The sequence below is a fragment of the Ursus arctos genome, unplaced genomic scaffold (assembly GCF_023065955.2).
Source record: "Ursus arctos isolate Adak ecotype North America unplaced genomic scaffold, UrsArc2.0 scaffold_5, whole genome shotgun sequence".
Taxonomy (NCBI): domain Eukaryota; kingdom Metazoa; phylum Chordata; class Mammalia; order Carnivora; family Ursidae; genus Ursus; species Ursus arctos.
This window is the reverse complement of record NW_026623067.1, coordinates 64,871,616-64,895,692: the sequence shown is the minus strand read 5'-3', so window position 1 is coordinate 64,895,692 and position 24,077 is coordinate 64,871,616. Positions and strand designations below refer to the sequence as shown.

Below are 24,077 nucleotides of genomic sequence, written 5' to 3'. Positions count from 1 at the left end.
GCATGACAGGGGTCTTGATGTGGGCTTCATCCCAGCACCCGGAGATCACGACCTGAGCCAAAGCAGACACTTAACCATCTGAGCCACGCAGGCGCCCCACAGAGTGTCTCTATAAGACAGAGGCTGAGGGGGGAATAAACATGCACACAGAGAAGGTAACATGAAGACAAAGCAGGAAGAGATCCCAAGATTAGAGTGGTACAGCCAGGAGCCAAGGAATGCCAGCAGCCACCAGAAAGCAGCTGACACCTGCTTTCCACCCAGTGATACGGACTTCAGACATCTGGCCTCCAGAATTGTGAGAGAATACATTTCTGCTGCTTTGAGTTAGCAAGCCTGTGGTAACTTGCTAGAGTGGCCACAGAAAACCAATACAACACTCCTAACTTTTAAAGTGCTATTTTGGATTGTTCTAGGAATGAAATTCTTTCTCCCAATATAGGCACCCCAAGTGTAAAAAATGCCTCAACTCCTTTAACTTTTTAAGCTTTTTATTTTTAGATAACTGTAGCTTCATATGCAGCAGCAGGAAATAATACAGAGATATCTTGTGTACCTCTTCCCCAAGATATAGGTGAACATCTTAGTCCATTATCACAATAAGGGCCACTACTAATGACGGTCCTGAGTCCCTACTTTGCCTTCCTCTAACAGTTTGACTTTTGTTGGTATGCATGTAGATAAGCTACAGTTTTCCTTCAGTGTTTGGCTAGAGTAGGACACTTACTGTTTACAAGTTTTCCTGGCTGCCCCTCTCCTTGTCCTTCGGCTAGAGAGAGCAGGCTTTTTCATCTTTTCATCTGTGCTCATTGGTGTTTGGGGGTTGCTGGCTTCTTCAACTCTAAGCCTAGGATAAATGTGCAAGAAGAAACCCAGGGCACTGACCACATTGTTCTTCAGATCCTAAGGGTCCCTGTCAAGACTACCTTCTCTCTGTCTTTCAGTCTTTCCATGCTTGTTTTATATAGAATATCCAGTGTTTTCAACCGTATTTAGTTGGAGGAATAGGGAAAATCACATCTACTCCAGCTTCCTAGCAGTGGGAAATTCTCAGTATCTTTAAGTGTGAACAAATTCTGTTTTATTTGGGGTTTTCCATGTATAGAAATAATGAAGGAATAGAACATTTGGATAGCTCCAAGAAGCAGAGAAATCTACTTCTTTTTAAGCTTTCCAGTTCCACAGTCATGCTGACCCTCTCTTAATACTTGATGCATAGTTTCCTTGTATAATATTATGTTTTCACATGTTCTTAGCTATTTCTTGTAAGCCCAGATCCACCGTAAGTCTTTAGCAAAGAACACATCTTATACTTCTTTTTTTCAACCTGGTTAACGACACAGGAGGTGCCTAATAATTGTTGATTGAATACATAAAAAGAGTATCTACCACAGACCAAGCAATACAGGAGTGTTAGATAGGTGTGCAGGAAAAAAAAAAAAATCAGTATGTCCTCAAGGGCCTTAAAGTCTAGCACAGAATGAATTACCCCTGTAATCTCACTTATGTCAGGTCCACTAACTTGATTTTGAATGACAGAAATGAAGAGTTTGCTAACTGTATGGGATATGGAACCCAGCTCCTAATCTATGCCATGTGGTATTCTGCACTTTTATAAGTTGACTGGCACCTGAAAATGATGAAGGCTGGCAGATCTCATAGGTTCATTTGCTCACACATTTCTTTTTAGTTTTTGCTCTGGAAAAGGCTCAGATACTCCGTGATATCTGGAATAGGCAATCCTTACAAAGTTATCTCTTTACCACACAGTGAGGCACTGGTATAGGCTAAACTATATGTTAGTCCCACAGAATACTGACTAGCCCTGAGAGAGACCAGGACAGATAAACCTACATGAAAACTTTGCACTCATATCTTATGTAGAAGACTGAATTCTTTCAAGCAGTGACTGACAGCTTCAACAGGCTGTCTGAAGTGGACAGAGTTGGTCATAGGTCTATGGAGCCACCATTACTCTCGGAATACCATAAAGTTTCTTTCTGAATACCAATACCCCATGGAAAATAACAACTTTCTTTCTCTGAGTCTTCGAGGCTGGCATGTCTCACCCACCAGAGGTTTTAACATGAATGGACAGAGAAACAAAATTATCTTTGCATCTAGAATACAGATTATGCCAGGACTGAGGCCATCTTGTTCTAATTTTGAATCCTCCTTGACTTTTTTATAAATTGTTTAACCTCTTTGAACCTTCTCATTGGGATGTCATAAAGACTACCTCTCTACTTGAATGTTGTAAATGAGACATATATATCAGCAGAGATTTTTTTTTGATGTGAGGTACACTCATGAGAAAAAGTACTGTCCTTGGGTTTCTAAACTATAAAGTTTAATCTTCAGTCCCCAGTGTCTGAACTCTTGGTTGATTAATTCATATAAAATCTTCACACTTTCAACGGTTTTCTCCTTTTCATTCCCAATCCAAATCTCAAGGACAATATACAGAAATTAATTTTTGAGTTAGAATGGGAGAAATCGTGTTAAATTCCTTCAGAGAATTAATGTGGAGTTAAATGTAATATTTGCCGACTCTACAATGCTTTTGCTAGCAGTTGCCCTTGCCATTTTTATTTTAATCCTTTATGTCTGCTTTTACAGCAACTATTTTAATTTAGATTTTCAAGTATTTTATAGTAATGTTAATTAGAGAAGGGGAAATGGCCAGTGTACAGAGACAATCCAGTTACCTAGATTGGTTGAATATTGTTGAGTGGGTTGGATTTTCACCACTGCTACCTGGAATGAGGAGAGTCTAGTTGACTAATATTAAGGGACACTTTCTGTGATGGAGAATTCACAGTCCTGGAAAAATAATATAGCTAATTGTACTTTCTAATAGCAAAATTTTTGTTCCTCAGACACTTAAATACATTTAAAGTTGTGATGAATCTATGAGAGTTTAGAAACTTGGTATTTGGCCTCCCTTCCTTTCCCCAGTTCTAATATTGACAGCTTTTTGAATGAATTCAGTTGTTGAATTCTATGATTTACCATCTCTATGTATCTGTGGGGTACTATAGGCAGTTGGGGGGGGTGGAAATGAAAGGATGAATGTGGAAGTAATTTGTAAGCTATAAGGGTAGTTTAATATTATACTCTTTATCACCTTGGAAATCATTGTCATCACCATCATCACACCACCTTTGCCAGTGTCAAGCTGTACCTCAACTATTGCACACTCATTTTCCTTCATCTCTTTGCTTCAGTCACTTCAAAATCCTCTGTGAGTAATCTTTCTCTCCCATCACTCCAGTCTTATTCTCCTTCAAACCCCTCCTCTGTCTTCTGGATTAAGAAACCTCACATCTTTCCAAAAGATTCATTTTCCCCTATAAGGCTTTTTCCTTGACCATCACAACAATCTCAAAAATGCCCAGCGTCAGTGATGACTGATGGCAGAAACTAATCTGTCTGTCTGTTGGCTTTGCCTTTCACACATCCCATTCTTCTCAGTGTAAATGACCTCTATTTGAATTGAGAGTTCCTGAGGAGAACTGGCCTCCTTCATCTAATTCATTATCTATCGACAGCATCCTTACTACTTATGGGTGAGGCACCGTACACATTAACATGTCATGTTCTTGCTCTAGAAAGGTGGTGTTAGGGCCAGCTTCCCTGGGCTGCCCACTGGGGTTGTTTTCTAGTTAAAGAGGAATGGTGACAATCCATCACACTTGGTCTATCTCCTCTTACCCATAAGCATACGTTTGAGAAACAGGATAGTATGTTCCTTCTGTCACCATGGAATAGAGTTTTCTTTCTCTTCTTTTCACATCCCTTTCTGTACCTCTCAGTTTCTGGTATGCCTATGCCAAGTGCCCCATTTTCAGAAAGTGTCTGGCTCCAACTTTTGACATCTGAAAACCTAAACTGTAGGTGCTTAAATTAAAAGTTATTTACAGGGGCAATTGGGTGGTGCAGTTAGTTAAGCATCTGACTCTTGGTTTCAGCTCAGGTCATGGGATCAATCCCATGTTGGGGTCTGCTTAGGACTCTCTCACCTTCTGCTCCCCCACCCTCTCCATGTGTTCTCTCTCTCTCAAATAAATCTTTAAAAAAAAGTTATTTATGAAGTTGAAGTTTATTTAAATGTACCTCAATTCAGAGAGTTTCCCTCAAGTCTTTTTGGCTTTCCTTTCTTGTTGTCCAAATTATAACTACCATTTATTGCCTAGTCACTACGTATGAGGCTCTATGCCAGATGTTTTATATATGTCTTTACAACAATCTTGTCATTTATACAATCCCTTTTGTATGGTACAGGAAATTTGGTATCTGAGAAGGTAAGAAATTTGCACTAGGAAGGGAAAAATAAAAAAGGGAAAGACTAGTTTCACATCCAGGCTGCCTTTTCTATCAAACCACTCTAGAGACCCCTCCCCCCCACCCAAATTTGGTGCCCCATACTACAAAAACCTTTGTCCTCCTCCCTAGTTATTCCATTCTTTAAGTTTTTGTTGTAAGGAGAGAAGTAAGACAACTGCCCATCTAAAATTAATTTATGTTGAGGTATTGATGATTCTTAACCTTAGAAGAAGAATTTGTCGGGTTAGGTTAATCATTAATTTGTGGAACATGTGAGAAAACGATCTTGGTGAAGTGCCTTTCTGTTCCTCCTTACTTAGCCCAAGTCCTCAAAAGCACCCCCACCCCAACACATGTATGTGCTCATGCATACACACACACACACACACACACACACACACACACACCCCTTGAGAATAAGAGGTTAACAATTTGAAGCTTGTTTTGTGCTGATCCCACATTTAGCTAACTGAGCTAAGAAGTTCAGTATGTATTGACAAACTAAGACCTGAGTCCCGGCTCATATATGGGACTAAAGGCTCATTTTCATATTAGTCTACTCAAAAAGCTACTGGCCTTTCAATTTGGCCAGAGAATATAATATATTTCATGTTCAATACTACAATTTTAGTCACTGGAGAGAAATTATTGGAAACGAGAATTGCTAAGGGGCCTGGCAGAAGATGTACCACATCAATATATGGTCTTTCTTCCTGTCTCTCTCTCTCTTTCTCTGACACTTGCCGACCCCTCTGAAGCCCTTTGAAATTTTCGAAGTCATATACGTTAAGCTATCTAATTAAACTCGAATCCACCTACATCTCTTTGAAAAATGTTTTATTTTAAATTATACAAGGAATGCATAATGACAGGCTTTGCAAAAAAACCTAAAACAATACAGAAATATAGAGAATAAAAAATAAAAATTATTTGTCCTCTTCATTCTTATTGAATCGCTTTCCCCCAAATAAATCAGTATGCATAGTTCGGTGCATAGCTGTCTGGACATTTTTTTTTATCATTTATGTACAGTTAATTTATACACAGATGTATTTCTGTTTCTGTGACTGAATTTATACTAAATATAATCTGAATTCACTTTGTTTAGTGTGTTGGGGATGTATCTGTGCTTGCATGGTCTCAGTTGAGTCCTTTAATCTCTTAGGCCTCAGTTTCTTCCTTCTGTCTGCTGTAAAAAGGAGAGGCTCATGTTGGCACCAGCTCCTGAAAGCCGATTGTATGCGTCTATTCCCAACTCCTTGTCCAGATGTCGGATTGGAAGCTTGGAGCTGGCCATGGTAGAAGTATCTATACTGCAGAAATTGGCAAACACTACAAATGAGGGCTCCCCTAGGCCAGCATACCAACCTTAACCTGCTGCCCTACTTGGGAGAGGGTAACCCTAACTCCTCCCTTTCCACTTGGAGGAACCCTACACCACTATTCAAATTCAAATTTGGCTCTCCCCCTTCCACAGCATCTCTTCCCCTCCCTCACCTGCCCTTACCTCCTCAGATACCTGCATTTTCCCTCACCTGTCCCGTATGCCGTGGGTGGAGGAACAGGAGAGATGGAAACAGAAACCAGTAATTTAATGCCAACCGCACTTTATCAAATATATTTTACAGCATACATTAAGCAAAAACTTCTATTAATTTAGAAAAGGGGTTTATGGGAAAAGCAGGTGCCTGGATCACCAAATCCTCATTCTTCATAGGAAAGAAGTAATCAGGGTGTGCACTGGTTCACACAGGGAGTAGATTAAAGTGGTGTAGTTATTCTAGGGCTTGATGTCCCCTTCTACAATATAAGTCACATCCTTGTGACTATCTTGGACTAACTTCTCTCTGGTTGTTAAGCATTTACCATCATGCAACTGTTTATGTTGTGGGTAGTTATAAAGATTCCATTAAATATTATATACACTGTGCCTGACACATAGGACGTGTTCACTCCTTGACTTGTTTAGATGAGGCACAGCTGGTTACTGACAAAACAGAGATGAGGACCTGGGGTCTCTAACTCACAAGTAGAGGTAGTTTCTATAAAACCAGTGGATCTCAAAGTGCAGTCCAAAGAGTGCTGTGTGAGTCTTCCTTTTCCCAGCAACACATTTGTGTGAGGTTGGGTTTTCTTACATACTTTAATCAAAACACAGTTTAAATGCAGACGCAGATATGATAATCCTACCATCTTCTATTAAGCTAGGCATTAAAGGGATTCGGAAAACTGTAAGAGGTGACACATTTCTTTTGTTTTGGAAAACAGATATTCTTCATAAAAATATGTTATCTATGTTAACATATTTGTTAGTATTATTATTATGAAAGAAATGCCAAAACATACTTTTAAATGTCTCCTTTTTCATTTCTAATATGATACATACATTTCTCTAAAGCATAGTATCTAGAGATATGACCCATGCAAACAAAAGATCTTTTCAATTCTTTATTTTTAAGTGTGTAAGAGGGTCCTGGATGCAAAAATTCTGAGAACAACTATATGAAACTATCTTTCCCCTCACTGCTTCTGTGTGTCAAATAAAGAGAAGGAATTATAACCATGATCAATCTTTAAACACTTTAATAACTTAAAATGTGTTACAATATAACATTTTGAAGCTGGGAATTTTGAAAGAATGCCAGAGTTGGAAAACAGTTGGGTTAAGGTTGGTATGTTGGGGAAGGCCAGCTCTGGCTGTATAGTGGTTGTGATGAATTAACCATGGCTAGACTATAGCGCACACAGATATGTAGTCAAACATTATTCAGGATGTTTCTGTGAGGACGTTGGTTGTTTTTTAATTTAATTTAATGTATTTATTTGAGAAAGAGAGAGAAAGACAGCAGGCGCACAAGCAGAGGGAGTGGCAGAGGGAGAAGAAGCAGCAGACTCTCGGCTGACCAGAGAGCCCGATGTGGGACTAGATTCCAGGACCTGGGATCATGACCTGAGCTGAAGGCAGATGCTTAACTGACTGAGCCACCCAGATGCCCTGTGAGGGTGTTTTTAGATGAGAGTTACATTTAAATTGCTGGACTTTGAGTAAAGCAGATTGCCCTCCATAATTCAATGGGCCTCATCCACATCCCACAACCCAACAATCAACTGAAAGCCTGAATAAAACAAAAGACTGATCTCCCCAGAGCAAGAAGGAGTTCTGCCACCAGAATGCCTTCAACCATAACACTGTCTGTTCCCTGGGTCTCCAGCCCACTGGTCTACAATACAGATTTTGGACTTGCCAGCTTCCAAAATCATGTGAGCAAATTCCTTCAAATAAATCTCGGTTTCAATCTCAATCTCTCTTTATGTATATCCTATCAGTTCTTTTTCTCTGGAGAACCTCTTCGAAAGAAACTCACAGGCCAAAAATGGCTTCACTTGGGCCAAGTCACCAAACCGGGGCTTAATATGTAACCTAACTGCAGTTTCAAACTCCCCCAGAAATGTAGTCTTAACTGGTCAGTCAAGAATTTTCTGATCAGAGGCCTCCTCAACCCCCAAAGGAAGATGAGGAAATCTGCATGATAAGGAACCCCCCTCCCCCAAGCCCATTTACCCCCTAAGGGAATGGGACCTTGCCTGGAACAATCCTTTCCTTTCTTTTGCTTATAAGCTTCCTGCCCCACCCTCTTTCTATATAAACCTTCCATTTTGTACACATGCTCAGAGCTCCCACTTGCTAGATGGGGTGCTGCTGGGTTCATAAATCATTTAATAAAGCCAATGAGATCTTAAAATTTACTCAGTTGGATTTTTCTTTTTTAACAACTCTGACCAATACAGCAGTAAAGTGGGAGACATTAGTGTATAATGACCTGGTGGGCTGAGGCCTTTCAGTTCCTGTAAGGCAGGCAAGCTTCAGTGCTGAGAGGGTAGAGTCATTTCTCTCAGTTGCTTCAGGGATAGGTCACAGGGTCTTCAGATGGGGAGGGTGTGCCCTATACGCAGGCTAGACTACAGGTCCTTTTCCCCTCTCACTAGCCACCCCCCCAACTGCTATGCCCATTAGAGGGTTAAATTAAGTTCCTTTAAGTCCCTTGATCCTGTTGGAAATTTCCTGAAGAAAAAAAATTACATATATATGTATATATATCTCCCATAGGAACACTTCCGTAAGAATGGGTTTTGTTTGTGGTGTTACTTATTTTACATGCTATCAGAATCATCTCAGGGGGTTGGGGGATTAGGTTGAGAAAGGAACATGAGGACAGCCACATGCTCAATGAGAGGACTGTTATCAGGCTCTGACAAGGGAGCAGGGCAGGGAGGCAGGGGGATTAGGAGCAGCCATTTTACCGCTCAAACTTGCTTGTAGTTGGTTAGCCCTACCTGTGTCCATGCAGTTTAACTGTGAACAGTGTATTTGTGTTTTGTTTTGTTTTTAATCTGAATATGTTGGAGGTGGTTTCCTGGAGGATTCATCAGTTGAGATATCTTGGACCCTTGGCCACGGGCCATAAAACACACTTGACCTGAGTATGATATAAATACCTTCCACTCCATTGATGTATTGATTTGTTTTCATTTTGCTGTCTCTATGTACCATACACATCCATATCCCAGCCTAAGTTCCCAGAGACTAAGGGCTAGCTTAGAGAAATTCTTTGAGCAATGTAAGAGCAATATATTTATTCAGTACCTAAAATATGGCAGACATTTAAATATTAAGCATATCTGATCTTCAGCACGTTTAAGCAAGTTTAACAGATAGGGAAACGGAAGCTCAGATGCAGATTATATGCATAGTATAGAATGTTATTTTAAAAAGTGTTTTCTGGGGCGCCTGGGTGGCACAGCGGTTAAGCGTCTGCCTTCGGCTCAGGGCGTGATCCCGGCGATCTGGGATCGAGCCCCACATCAGGCTCTTCCGCTATGAGCCTGCTTCTTCCTCTCCCACTCCCCCTGCTTGTGTTCCCTCTCTCGCTGGCTGTCTCTATCTCTGTCAAATAAATAAATAAAATCTTAAAAAAAAAAAAAAGACACTTAAAAAAACAATTAAAAAAAAATTAAAAAGTAAAAAGTGTTTTCTGCTGTCTCTCTTTCCTGGTAAGTTAGGGGTTTACTGTGGCTTGGTTTGTCTCCTGGGAGCTCTGATGCCATTAAGACCAAGCACTGAGACTGAGGCTGTCCAGTCTAAGGAAGGGAGGAGGAACACAAGAGAAGGAGAAGCAAGTAAAAGGGGAGGGCAGAGTGGACATAAACCTCCCAAAATAGACAATTTGAAACTGAAAAATGCTGAGTGGGACTTAACATACAATTTTAACCCTTTCCTTACTTGGGAAATAGGAGCTAAAAACGAAGTTATTCGTATTTTTCAAACTTCTTTAATTACCACACTACCCACAATAAGCAGTGTATTTGACATTGTGACAGTAAACACATCTGAAAAAAGGTTCGGAACAATACTTAACCCTTACCATAAGCAAGCAAACAAACAAAACTCCATTATTTTCTGTTCTTTTCTGTTTCTTTAAAAAAAAAATGATTGCCAAGCCTATAAATTGATTTCATGACCCATTAATGACTGCTAATCTTAGAAAAACACAGAGTTACAGAAAAGTTATTTTTGACCCACTTAAGTAACTTGTTCAAGGTCATGTAGTGTAAATGGTAGATCTGGGATTTTCCCCATATTTATTATGCTGAGTGTGAATGAGCCTCAGGGAGAAGTCCCACCTGGCATTCAGAGATACCCAACACACAACTAGTCCTTCATCTCACAGACTTTCCCAGTTCATAGGGGTTACACACTTCCTCCTCCCACTACCGGGATCCCATCTGCTTTTAGTTACAAAATGACTCTTCCTAGACAAGTTAATGGAACTACAGAGCTGCAAGCAAAATCTGAAGACCTATAATCAGGAATTATCAAAGAGAATAAAAGAAAGGGAGATTTCTCCCTACTGTAAAGAGAACTTCCCATGTAGGTGTACCTTTGTTCAGGTGAAAAATATAACATACACCAAGTTGAAGGAGGATAGGAGATAAAACAACAACAACAACAACAACAACAACAACAACAACAACAAACTCTTCCCTCTGAGCCACCTAATCCCACACCCAGCCAGTCCAGTCTCCATTAGGAAAAGGATGATGGGAAACATCGAAAGAAAAGGGCAAAAAAAGTAACTCTCCTTTCCAAGCTCTGCACCTTCTTGGCAGCTCTTCCCCCTCTGTTTATTTCTTTCACACTTTTCACTTTGTCAATTTTACTCTGGGGTGGTCTATAACGTTGAAGGAAAAAATGAAAACCAAAAAAACCCTCTCTTTCCATGAGGGAGGTGAGTGATACTTTTTCCTGGGGAGAAAGGCTGGTTACCCAGGAATATGACCCCCCAAGCATTTCCTCGGAGCCCACTGAAGTCTTTATTCTCAGTGCACCCACTCCATTCCCTTTAGAGTATTTCGAGGCTATGGCGATCCCTTTGGGGAAGATCTAGAATAAATCTGGTCTGAAATTCCCCTCATACTTAAAATTCTTATGTGTTCTGCTGCCTGTCTTAGATTCCTTTCATTCCTCGTGCTGGAATGGAAATGGGGTGGCTCAACGAAGCTGTCAGCTCCTGATTTGCCAGCCCTGAGTGCTCTGCCCCTGCTTATTTCTTGCTCAGGCTCTGAGCTCTAGTTACTCTGGTCTTGCAATGTTTGGAACAAAATGAGCTCTTTCTTGCCTCAGAGTCTTTGCATAAGCTCTTCCTCTTCCTGTAAAGCCCTTACATTGGTTCTTCACATAGTTCATTCCTTTTCCTCCTTTGGGGCTCAGTTTAAGTATCACATTCTCAGGGAGGTTTTCTTCCATCATCTCCTCCAAAATAGGTCTCCTTTGTTATTCCCTATCCTAGCCCTTGGTTTCATGATACCAATCATAATTTGTTAATAGTTTACTTAATTGTCTTCATAGACACGAAGACAATGCCCCCACCCCCATAATGAAAGTCCCTAAAAGACATAATCAATTCTATGAAGTAGACAGTGTTAACACACGCACACCCCACATACACACATATTAGGAAATCTCATTAGTCTTGCAATTAAGATACTATTGGCAACCTTCAACAAAGTGAGCTCTTTGCCAGGCTCTTGTTTCTTCCCAACTAAAACTGTCCATTTACTGCTTCGTTCACTCATCCAGTCAACAGATATTTATTGGGCACCTACTTAGGTTATTTTACTCCAGACACTGTGCTACAGTGATGGACAAGGCAGTCCTTGCTCACTTCACTCCATGCTGCACTAGCCAGAATGCTCATTCTCAAGTGCATTTCTCTGCTAAAAACTTTTATCTGTTTCCAAATGCCTTCCGGATGAAATCTGAGCCTTCAATATGGAAAGCAGTGCAGGCCTTCTTTGACCCTCCCTCTTCTCCAAACACATCTTTTGGTGTTCCTCTCCTGCCCTAGGTTCTGTTGGTAAACTAACTACAGGAGCACAGGAGCTCCTCTGGAAGGAAGAAGGTAGCAACCACAAAGGTCCCTTGTGCTTGTTTTTTCCACTTCTCTCTTACTCTTTCTCTAGTGCTCCCCTCATCCCCTACTCAAGGCTTGGGATAATCACAACAATGGCTTCTGGGTGGCTCATAAGAGGATCTCAGCAGGTGTATTTCTCTGTTGGTTGGGTCAGAAAGCCTTTTGCTCCTACCTGCCAGGCTGTGAGCTTTTCCTAATTGAGATCTCAGTCCCAGAGCGGCAGGTCAGGAGTTGAGCTGGCCCTATACTCTAGGGCAGGTCTCCATAAAGGACCGCCACTTTGCCAGGTGACTCTGACGGTGGTGTCAACAAGGGCATGAACTTCACTTGCTCCAAGGATACTAAATGTCTACCAAGTCCAAAATAGAGGATGTCAGGAGTTACAAACCTAAGAGCTTTGTTACAAAGAAGCTTTTCCTCTGAAAAAGGAACAGCTTGAATTCGTGCCTTATTACAATGGCCAGAGAGAAGGGAATTTAAGTTTTTGCAATTTATACATATTTCTTACTTTTAATTCCAAATCTCTTCTGGATTACTGCTATAAACCCTTATAAAACTTTCCCCTTTTGAGGTGGCTGGGTGGCTTAGTTAGGTGTCAGACTCTTGATTTCAGCTCAGGTCATGATCTCGGGGTCATAGGATCAAGCCCCATGTCACACTTGGCACTCAGCATGGAGTCTGCTTGCGATTCTCTCTCTCTCCCTCTCCCTCTGCTCTTCCCTCCACTCACAGGTGCATACTCTCTTTCTCACTCTTTCTCTTAAATAAATAAATAAATCTTTAAAAAAATGATAACTTTCCCCTTTTCATTTTGTGCTACTTGGGACTTGCTTTTATTTATTTATTTTTCTTGTGGGAATATCATGAACAAAGGACTAAGAGGGAAGGAAATTCTTCAGCTTTTCTGGAAACTTGTGGCTTGTCTTTTAAATGCGTCAGTTTCGTCATCTATAAAATGGAGATTGTGATTGAGCTGCCCGCATGGGGCTCCCTGCTCAGCGGGAAGCCTGCTTCTCCCTCTCCCATTCCTCCTGCTTGTGTTCCCTCTTTTGCTGCCTCTCTGTCAAATAAATAAATAAAATCTTTTAAAAAAATTAAAAAATAAAAATAAGTAAAAATAAATAAATAAATCCATCTGGCTTTGGATCCACACAATTCATTGCAGTCAGGAACCACCTAGCTGATTTCTTCTGACTCATAAAGATCATTGTGGGGGGGAAAAGGGCTCTAGATTATCCATCCCCCACCCTAAATGAGGAATTCCAAAGAACTCAAGGAGAGGTGCTAGCTCGCCTCTGTGAAACTCTTCCTATTCCCCAGGTACCATGCTAAATTGACTAAAATCCTGGGGGGTGGATTTTAAGATGATATTTAAGGTATTTAGTCTATAACTGTCAATTAGGAAGTTCTTAATTAGTAATAGTTCTCCACGATATCTCTAAAACAAGACGGTAGTTTAAACTTAGTCTAAACAAAATCCATCTTCATGCCTCAAATAATCAACTTACAAATCTTTATAGCTGGGATGCTATCAATTCAGGCAATGGTCTGAATGGCCCATAACCAGGTAAGTTTCCTTAGTCTATTATCTCTTTGGTAGATACCTATGGAAATATGTAGGCCTGAGGTTAACTCATATTAAGTGTTTAGCGTAACAGATGGCTTGTAAATGCTTAACACATATTAGTCTTTTCTCTTTTTTCCCTTCTTTTGAGAGGATTTGGAGTATGAGGAAGCTAGGGAAAATATAGTGGGAACATGGCCAATAGACCCCAGGTCAGGCAAAAGGTATTTAGCTTTATTCTCCCTTAGAGAGCAGAAGAGTCCCAACACACGTAAGTCTAGTGCCTAAAGGGACTCCAATATCAAAGCTATGCTACTAGATGTGGGAGGAAGAACAATATTGATTATGAAACTGCCCCAGTGCAAAGTCTAGGGTGCTGATAAAAAAAAAAAAAAGTCAGAAGTGGGTGATTTTGAATAGTAACAGTAATTTTATGCAGTCTGAGAAGAAAAGGAATTGAGGAATAAAGACTGTTACAAATGGCCTCACATAAAGCTTTCTGTATAGTCCTTATAGTCATCCTCAAATCATTTATAAACACTGATGGTGTGAGATATAATCCACTCAAACCAAATATATTAATCAGTCATGTATAGTTTACTAGTTTTTGGAAGCAAGATCAAGGAAGGTTTTACATGTGCCTTGCATATGATACACTCTCATAAACCCTTTATTCAATGGGACCATTTCACCAAATTTCTCCACTTTCTCCACACTCACCTAGCCACATGAAGATGCTTAGCACAAAATAACTCTTCAAAGAAACCCTAAGTTATGTATGGTTGTATGATAGACTGGGATGGGTTTATCTCAAGATGTAATCGAGTGAGCTGGCTGATCCTTGCTAAATCCTGTTTCCTCAGGAAGGAGGACAGATCTGCAGGACCTAAAGACATCTTTGGCTTACCTTCACATTATAGGCTCTTCAGAGCCTAACTTGCTTAGAAGTCAATAGAAAGACTCAGGAAGATGTATACTTTTAAAAATGTGTAATAACCATACATTTATTCCCCCTTGTCCTCTTTAAGCTTCCTAAATCACAAAACTTTATACACAAAAGCATTATTAAAGTAGACCTACCAAAGAGTAATACAATGGGATGGAGGAAAAGTGTTTTTATTACAAAACACATAGGAAACAACTTCATAAAGCCCCCATGATGCATTTCCCCGCAAAGTTCCTTTATAAGTGGACCATCAACTGAAATCTTTTCTTTGACTCACTCCTTCTTCAGGAAGCCTGCCTGCCTGCTCTCCCTCAAGCAGATTTTTCTTCATTTGCACAAAGCCAGGATGCCCGCAGGAACCTTGCTCCTACCCCAAAGCAGGCTTATAAGAGTGTTTATTGCAAAGCAAGCCTCTTCCTACAAAGGAATTCTCACCAGCTGGCAAGATGATAGTGTTTTCTCCATGTTACATACGCTTTATTATTTGAAAGGTTAATATCGTGTTTGTTAAATTTAAGCATGTAGATTCAGATTCATCTTTTCAACAGAAAATTATTACGGGTCTTTTATCTGCCAGGCAATGGGCTAGGAGCTGGGGCCATAGCAGTAAGCAAAACCCAGTATCTGCCCTCAATGAACTTACTATTAGGGAAGAAAGAAAAGAAAACATACATTTTAACTCAGAGTGCTAAGTGTGATATTGGGAGATATATTGGTTGTTATGAGAACACTTTCAAGATTCACCTCCCCCCCTCCCCCCAATCTTGAGGGAGAAGGTCTAGGAAGGCTTTCCAGAAAAGGTGACATTAGCAGCAACCAGCCAGATGAACAGTGTTTAGGGAAGGAGGATGGTGGAGGCAGGGATCCAGTAACACAACAACAGGTCCAAGAACCAGAGGGGAGAGGGAACACAGCCTGCCCCAGGCTGCGACAGTTCACTGTGTTTGCAGCTACAAAGGTGGAGGAGGGGAAGGATAGAAAAAGAAGGGAGTGGAAAAGGAAGCATGGCTGATCATAAATGGCCTGTGATGATACATCAAAGAGTTTGGGCTTTTTTTTTTCTTTCTTCATTTTCTTTGCCTGAGGTTAGTGGGAGACATTTTGAGCAGACAAGGAAACATATTTAGATTTCAGTTGGATGAAAAATCTCATTGGATGAAATACAAGCCAAAACAAGTCAAGCCAAACCAAACCAAGGTATACATCTGATAACTGCTATGTTTGGATGGTGTGTAAAGTGCCACTGAAAGAGCTGTGAGGGGCTAGGTCACTCCTATGGCAGAGGGGATCAGGAAGGCCTTCTGGAGCAGGTGGTCTGGGTAGTTAGGGGGGCAGGTCAGCAGTGCAAATGCCCCGCCTCCAAAATGCATTGGTTTTATTCCAAAGTACATCCTTCAATTCTTGAGAACTTTGAAGACAATATTACTCAAGCATCTTCTAAAGCCCCAGTCCCATTTAGTATTTATCTGAAGTTCCTGGTGGTTTTCTTTCTTGTCAGGGATATGAATCTGAAGGAATTTCAGAGCCCAGATGATAACTTCCTTGACTAAATTGTTATAAAAATTTCAATTTTGAGGAAAATTATGAACTATAAAAATAATGTTAGAAGTCTTAATCTAATTTTGGTGTTATTTCCTAAATGATCTACAAAATCCCAGAATTCTACAAAATAATGAAGAGTGAAGCTTGCATGATCATTAATTAATCTCTGTTTTAAGAGAAAGTAGCTTCTTTTCTCTAATGAGAGCCATATAACAATAATAAAAAAATTGAATCTAGTAAGAGAGATTTGGCCATGTAGAAAAAAATAATTTTGAAGAAATGATGTCAAATTTTAATCTGTCAACAAAGAACTGTTTAAAATAATAATAATGTTGAATACTACTTTGTGCCAAGTATGATTTTTGTATTTTGTCACTTAATACTCACAAAAGTCCTATGAACTACATCCTAGTAGTACCAGCAACCCTGTTTTACTAACAAGGAAAGAGAGGTTCAGAAAGGTTAAATAACTTGCCTAACGTCATATAGTTACTAAGAAGAACTGGGATTTGAATGAAGTCTGTCTCCAGAGGTTATGTTTTATTGTTTGTTGCGGTGATTCTCGTGGTGATGATTAAGGGGTAGGGTTCACTGGCTCTAACCACCATGTATAAAATGTGTCTATCAGAATCAAATGTCCAATTGGCTCTGTTTCACATTCAGAACTAGGTGATTTTTTAGTAATATGTTATTTGCTAGAATCCTGGAATCCTTGGTTCACTCTTCTGTTCACAGGTCTGACTGTTGGCTTGAACTTGTGCCACAGACTCAAAGGTTATATTTGCCTTTACAGTTCAGGAAATGGGCTGGTTTTTAGGCACAGTGCCAAGGGTCGAGTATAACACACACCTGAACTCAGATAAACGATTGATTTTTAGAATACACAGCTTTGCTTAGGACCAATCAGGCTTTCTTCACTGGCAATCTGTGGAACTGGTGACTATTCCTGTGCACACATAGTGTGGGACCTAGATGTAAAAGAGTTGGCGACTCCCTTTTCCTTGTAGACATAATTCACATGCCATAAAATTAACAATTTAAAAACACGGGGCGCCTGGGTGGCTCAGCTGGTTAAGCGTCTGCCTTTGGCTCAGGTCATGATCCCAGGGTCCTGGGATGGAGTCCCACGTCAGGTTCCCTGCTCAGAAGACAGCCTGCTTCTCCCTCTTCCTTTGCTCCTCCCCTGCTAGTGCACTCTCTGTCTGTATTTATACAAATAAATACAATCTTTTAAAAAATAAAAACATATAACTCAGAGGTTATCAGTATATCCTCAAAGTTGTGCAAATGTTACCACTAGACCTGACAGAAAACAAAATTTTTGCTTAATATCTATTTACCTTTACGTAAGTTGCTGGTGCAAAAAAATTCAGACTTCTGATTGCCGTGATTTGCTCCCAGGTCACTTTAGTTTATATTAATACAAAATACAAGCATTAATACAAATTACAAGCATATTCCTTTTTATATAGATGTCTTCTCTACTTCCAACCATGAAATAAATCATTGCGAAATACACAGAGCCTACATGCTTTTCTTCTCATACATTGAATCACTTTTCTTCCTGAGTATGTACAGCATATACCCACAGAAACATCTTTCCATAGGGTAACCCCCAAATCCCCCATTTCCTTTGTCTTCTAATATTGTCTTTTCTTATCAAGTAAAGGTGGAAGTGTTAATATTCTTATGGCTTCCTTGTTTCAATGATCCCACTCATATTTGGTAAAAAATGAATTTGTTTTTATTATTTTCCTTATTTATCTTTTCAAATTTAAATGTTTTATTTTTAGTGTAGGCATTATGGCACTATCTTTTTAAAATGTGAATTTTGTAAAGATTAAAAAAAATTTTTTTTTAAGAAATCTGTATACCTAACATGGGACTTGAATTTATAACCCCTAAATCAAGAGTTGCATGCTCTACTGACTGAGCCAATGAGGCAACCCTAACATGTGGAATTCTGAAAGAGGAGACAAATTGTGCCATGTTTTACATATAAAAATAATACTATGGACCAATGGTATCCATGTAGAATCGTTTTCCACTAGTAATGAAGGATTTATATCAATGGTACTGTTGGTACTGTTACAGGTATAGGGAAACAGAAATATCCTAGGCCAGATGACCACTGACCAGTTAATGCCACTGTAGCAGGCATCATGTTGCCACAAATAGTCCTGCTGTTATTGGTTGATATTAAGCTGGTGACTTTTTGAAGAAGGCATCAGGGAACAAAAGAGGCTAGATTTCCCATGTCGGGCTACAGTTCCACACTTAATTCCTTCAAACAGTGATAAAAATAGTGATGAAAAATATAGGCCATGCTACCTGCATTTCAACAATTCTAGTGGCGCCATTGTTATATACTGGGAAATTAGATTCTATTTCATATACAATTCTATTATAAATCATTCACTTGTTTTAGTGTATATTAAGCATCTACTATGTATAAAACTTTGTGTTATGGACTATTTTGTTAAGGATCTCACATCCAGTGGAAGAGCCTATATACCGTCACGCAATACAGTTACAAGGTCAAATTCCATTACTGTAGAATTGAAGGGACATCCGAATTATTTTATTTCACTAGAATTTTATTGTATTGAATATGCTTGAAATAAGTAAGTTACTGGCTAAGGCTGGGAAATCTTTTTATAATAGTGAGGTTTTCATTATGACAGTATTTATTGTAAGGGGATCTGAACTGTAATATAATACAATTACAATCATAAATATAATTATGAGTGTGTAAGTGCTGAGGGAATACAGTAGAGGAGATTAATTAGAGACAGGTGGTTCTAGAGCTCCTCCAAGGGCTTCTGACTGATTCAGGGGGAGATCCTGGTTCTCTCCAGACTTCTCTTTACTCCCAAGGGACTCTCCTATACTGAACACTTATGATGAAGAAGGTAAGGGTCTTTGCATCTGCACCCAAATCTGAAGGATCTTTGGCTTGAGCTTTTAAGAGTCTCACCTTATTTCTTTAAAATAATATTATTAGAAAATATTCTATTATCCATTTAAAAACTTATCTTTGAGACCTCTGATTATCGAAATTTGTCCAGTATTGAATAATAGCCTTTTAAAATACGGCAACATGCGGAGGATTGTGTTCAAACCCCCTGAAATCTGTTGAGGAGAGGTAAGCTTAAAGATGGACGCTGTAAGTTACAAAGCATTAATAGATCCTGACATGGTCCTCATTCGGACACCATGGTAACTCTCATCTGGCGGGTCATGCATGATGAGGTCCTACTTACTTCAGAGCAGGGACATAACCACTCCACATCTTTTTGTCTTCCCAGACACCTAACACACTTCGCAACCTTGCATATTTGATAAGAGACTCTCCTAACATTGATCTATGCGTGAACTGCTAAGTGTAAGATCTTTTTTGCAGTAAATTATTCAGATGGTTGTAAACATTTTGACCATCACTGACATAAATGATAATTTAACATCTAACTCAGGGAAATAAAGATAACACTAGGTTTTGCTGGGTACTCTTAGCATTCAAAGCTCAGGCTGCTTATGCACTACAAGCAGCAATTAGAAGTTTCTGTAGGACCTTCCTTAAACTGTCCTTGCTTTGGGGATTATTTTAATGTATCAATGCATGTTTAATCGCCATCAATAAGAAGTTGAAACAGAACTAGTCAAAGCTCAAGTTAAACCAGAAAGGAGAATTTTATGGAGTTCTAACTCCAAAGGTAATACAATCAAATGTAATGTGCTGACCATCAACTATCAGGAACACTGAGTACTGGCTTCAGCTTGGTGATGACTCAGTCTGCAATCCCAGGTGAATCACTTAAACCCTCTGCTCCTCGGTTTCCCCACTTTTCTCTCTTTAACATGTATGCAAACACCATGCAGAAGAAGACTTTTTAAAAATGACCTGTTTTCAAGCATCTGAGTGGGAAATCATTTTACAGGAACAAAGGAAAGAAACTTAAAAAAAGAAAAAAAGGAAAAGGAAACTTCTAGCCCCGGTTGATTTTACATCAGTACCAAATTATAGTCTGTTGCCATATAGGGTTAGAAATCAGCGGTCAAGCAAAAGTGTTCCAAGAATCAGCTTTGTTAAAGTGCCAGCAAGCAAAAGGTAGCCTGTCCTGTTTCTAAACCACTGGCAAGATGGGAGCAGGCTGAAGCAAGCAGCTAGGAAAACTAGGCAGGATGTAACAGAGCCCCAGGGTTAAAAAGAGGAGGTAAAGATGAAATGGGGATCTATGGTTTAACAAAGTAGTTAATTGTCATTATATGATTCAAATCTGTGTATTTCTTAAACTTTCACCCCAGTCTGGGGTGGATAAGAGGCCTCTGCTCAGCTACAGATGACTATTAACAACAAACAAGGGCAAAGAAAGAAAAAGAAAGAAAGAAATGAATGAAAAGAAGAAAAGGATTATGATTATTTGCATTATCAAAAGTGATCAACAATCGATTCTTTAAAGGTTGCCAGAATAACATTTTACCGTTATTTCCCAGCTCCAGCGACCAGCATAAACTCCCTCTAGAAGGAGGCTCACAGCAGCCACACAGACAAGAGAGAAGGAAGCTGCTTGCTGTAGCCAGCACCTTCAGGACGACAGACAGCCCACCGGGCATTTCACCCTTAAGGTGTATCTGTGATTACACAAAACCTTCACTTGGTCATTTTTTACGTGTTTTAATAATGCTGATGCAAAATAAGAGTAAAATTACAGGTGCCAGTTCCCAGTGTAGAATGCTGATAAACAACTTAACCATTTTGCAGTGGCTGGTCACATCTGGAGCCTTTTGGGATGCAAAAGTACTGGAAGGATTATTGCAAAACTTAAAGACACTTTTGCTGCCATTACTTTGTTTTTAACCTAAATTAGTGAGGGTTTTTTAGGGGATAGGGAGGGAGCGCTTTTTTAGACAGTCATAATGCTTATATCATGAACTTACCTAGTTAAAGGCTAATCAAATAGCAAAATGGAAAAGGGAGTTAGGTTTAGAGTAGTTGCTCGAAAACTTTTCTAAATTGACCTTAAATAGACAGAGGCTGGTATAAAACTATGGACCAGTGGATTATGGTTTATTAATTTTGGTATGCTATCAAATTTCCCAATTTAAATAATCTGCTTAAACTTGATTTGTCATTGTTGATACCTTTCCTTACAATGTTGGATCAACATGTAATGAGCACAGTGTAAGGAAAAGAAAATAAAAGGGCATTGTTCTTATTCTTTGACTCATTTTTAATGGAACTCTTCTTTTAGAATATATGTCTCTATACTTATATCCACTTTAAGATTATTTGGGCCTGGCATCAGGTCTAGACATAGATGGATGGAGAGAGTCTGGAGAGAGTGCCCTTTAGAAAAGTATTTCATGATTCTTGCATGTTTTCCATCAGGTTGCTTGAAGAATAATTATTCATGTATGTAGCTAGTATGATCCTCTTGCTCGCTTTTCTTTTTGTGTCCTTCCATCGAAAACATGCAATCTGAATCTTAGGCAGCAAACAGGTCATAGCTTCTGGAGTCTGGCTATCACACAGGAAATCAGGCATTTTAGTGAACACACATGTTTTTCTATAGTGTTTCATGGACTGACAGGGCTGGAGATGTCTGAAATGATTTGGTTAGACTCGTCGCCATCCTCCAGAAATCATTTCCTGTGATATCATGTAGTGCACTTCCCACAGGACTTTCTTGTCAAGAATATTCCTCTTTTGCGGCGCCTGGGTAGCGCAGTCGTTCAAGTGTCTGCCTTCGGCTCATGGCGTGATCCTGGCGTTCCGGGATCGAATCCCACATCAGGCTCCTCTGCTGGGAGCCTGCTTCTTCCTCTCCCACTCCCCTGCTGTGTTCCCTCTCTCACTGGCTGTCTCTCTGTCACGTAAATAAATAAAATCTTAAAAAAAAAAGAATATTCCTCTTTTAAGCTAAATAATGATGTATGGAGCTTAGTAGATTCTATTACTAAACAATGAAGTAGTGTGTCCAGTATGTGAAGCATTCTAGCTTTCTTCATGCAAACGCACAGATATGTTTAACAAGTCAGTCCTGAATTTATGTGATGAAAAAAGTCACTCTGTCGGCTGTGCCCTCTTAGCACATGTAGACACAAGCACACACCAGCTTGGATATGTATCAGTGTCAGATGTATTGCACTGAGAAAGTAACTTGTTGACCAAAATATGCATATCTGAATTCAAGGGGGTGTCTGTGTTTCTCTCTTCAATTCAGGTCCCTTTTGCCTAAAATCTGATTTTAAGACCTATATATTTCCCCTTCTTTTTTTTCACGAATATAAGACATTTGCTGTCTGACTAGTTCAAGAAGTCAAAAAGAGGCTTTTTTTCCCCTTCTAGTTTCCATACTCTGCTTATTCATATGGAGTAGTATTATGTGGTTTGCTGTAAAACAAACAAAAAAACACAAGACTCCCATGGTGAGTGAAAGGAAGGAGATGAACACTTGCTGAGGATCTGAAATGTGTCAAGCTCTTTCTATAACTTATTTCATTTATTCTTTACAAAAAACTGAAAGAGAAATATTATTATTTTCGATGTATAGATGAGGAAACTGAGGCTGAGAGATGTTGAATAACTTGACCAAACTCCTGCAGCTCTAAAGGAGCCAGAACTTCCATGTGGGTCTAAATCTAAAATTTATGTTATTTCCACTATACTGTGCTGTCTTCTTTGGATTCTGAAACTTCATATTAGAAGGACCAGTAGAGGGGGCGCCTGGGTGGCTCAGTCGTTAAGCATCTGCCTTTGGCTCAGGGCGTGATCCCAGAGTCCTGGGATTGAGCCCCACATCAGGCTCCTCCACTATGAGCCTGCTTCTTGCTCGCCCACTCCCCCTGCTTGTGTTCCCTCTCTCACTGGCTGTCTCTCTCTCTCTGTCAAATAAATAAATAAAATCTTAAAAAAAAAAAAAAAAAGAAGGACCAGTAGAAGAAACTTCATTTGAAGGGTAACATCTCGTAATATTTGACAAGTATTTTCAAACCTAGTTGGTAAATCCATGCTGCAAATTGGGACTGTTCTTGAATCTTCTGTGGTCCAGTCTGCGTTTTACAATTAGAAAAGCATAATCTGGAAAGAGTTTCATGTTGGTAGCTACAAAGGACAGTTGGAAACTTTCGGTTTTCATACAATAAAATCTACAGTGCTCTTGGTCAATTGTGGTATTAATGTTTTAGCCAAAGCTCTATTTGTTGCCAGGAAGAAAAAGCCACTCAAGGGGAGTTTCTTGTGAGGTTAAAAAGGGCCATCAGCTGGCCATCGTAGAAAAAAAAATTGATGTACAGTCCCTGGATGGATTAAGAAATAGACCTAGAACCAAGGGTTACTTCCCTCTGTCTCCCCTGTCACCTCATAATTTACTATTTTTGCTTCTCTCTGTCAATCGACTCCATTCTCTAGCACTCTCTGCCTACTCATCAGCAGGCTCATGTTGAAAATTGAAAATGGCCACTGCAGATCCCAAGTTCTCACGATTCCCAGACTGCCATCTGAGGACACTTTTAAGTCTCTTTAATTTTGAGAGATCTGATTCGTCACTGCCATTGGGTGTCCCTATGTCCGGTGGCCAGCAGTGTCACCTGGGAGGTGCAAATGGTTGCTAAGTTTACCTATTTAGTAAGGTTTGCAAGTTTGCGCATTTCCTAGTGGAGGCACAGGCTACATAAAGGTGGGGATGTCCTTAAAAAGCATGGGGAAATTAATCCTTAGTCACATCTACATCCAGGCACACTTGTGCTAGTTTTTTTTCAATGACTCCTGAACCTCAAACCAGAAATCCAGAAAAAAAAAAAAAAAATTTGAAAGAAAAGGCTTGGAGTTATCCTCTTGACTCAAAGATATTGCAATTTCCCTATACTAAATCTAATTAATTTTTCCAAAATTTAAAGAAGTGATAACATTTTAAAGATGAGAAGAATTTATTCCTGTTCTCAAAAAAACAAAACAAAACAAACCCAAAAGTCTATTATAACTGACAAATTGAAATGCATCAAAATATAAAACATTTCTTTATTTCATTCCTAATGGACGTATTTGCTGGCAATGAACCACGATGACAAGAAATGGATGGCAATTTTTCATGCAAGAGCATTACAAATAAATTCCTGTAGTGCTTTTTAAATGTCTGGGAAAGTCTCTAGAAATGGACCTTAAATGGTTACACAGTTAACATTCAGATATCAAAGAATTCAGCAAAATAGAAACTGTTTAAATATT

The 24,077-nt window shown here is 39.5% G+C and overlaps 1 protein-coding gene across 1 annotated transcript in view; it reads right to left on the bottom strand.

Moving 5' to 3' along the window:
* The window catches only part of ATG10 (autophagy related 10), a 450,669-nt gene that overhangs the window by 390,250 nt on the left and 36,342 nt on the right, over window positions 1-24,077 (bottom strand). The window lies entirely within an intron of this gene.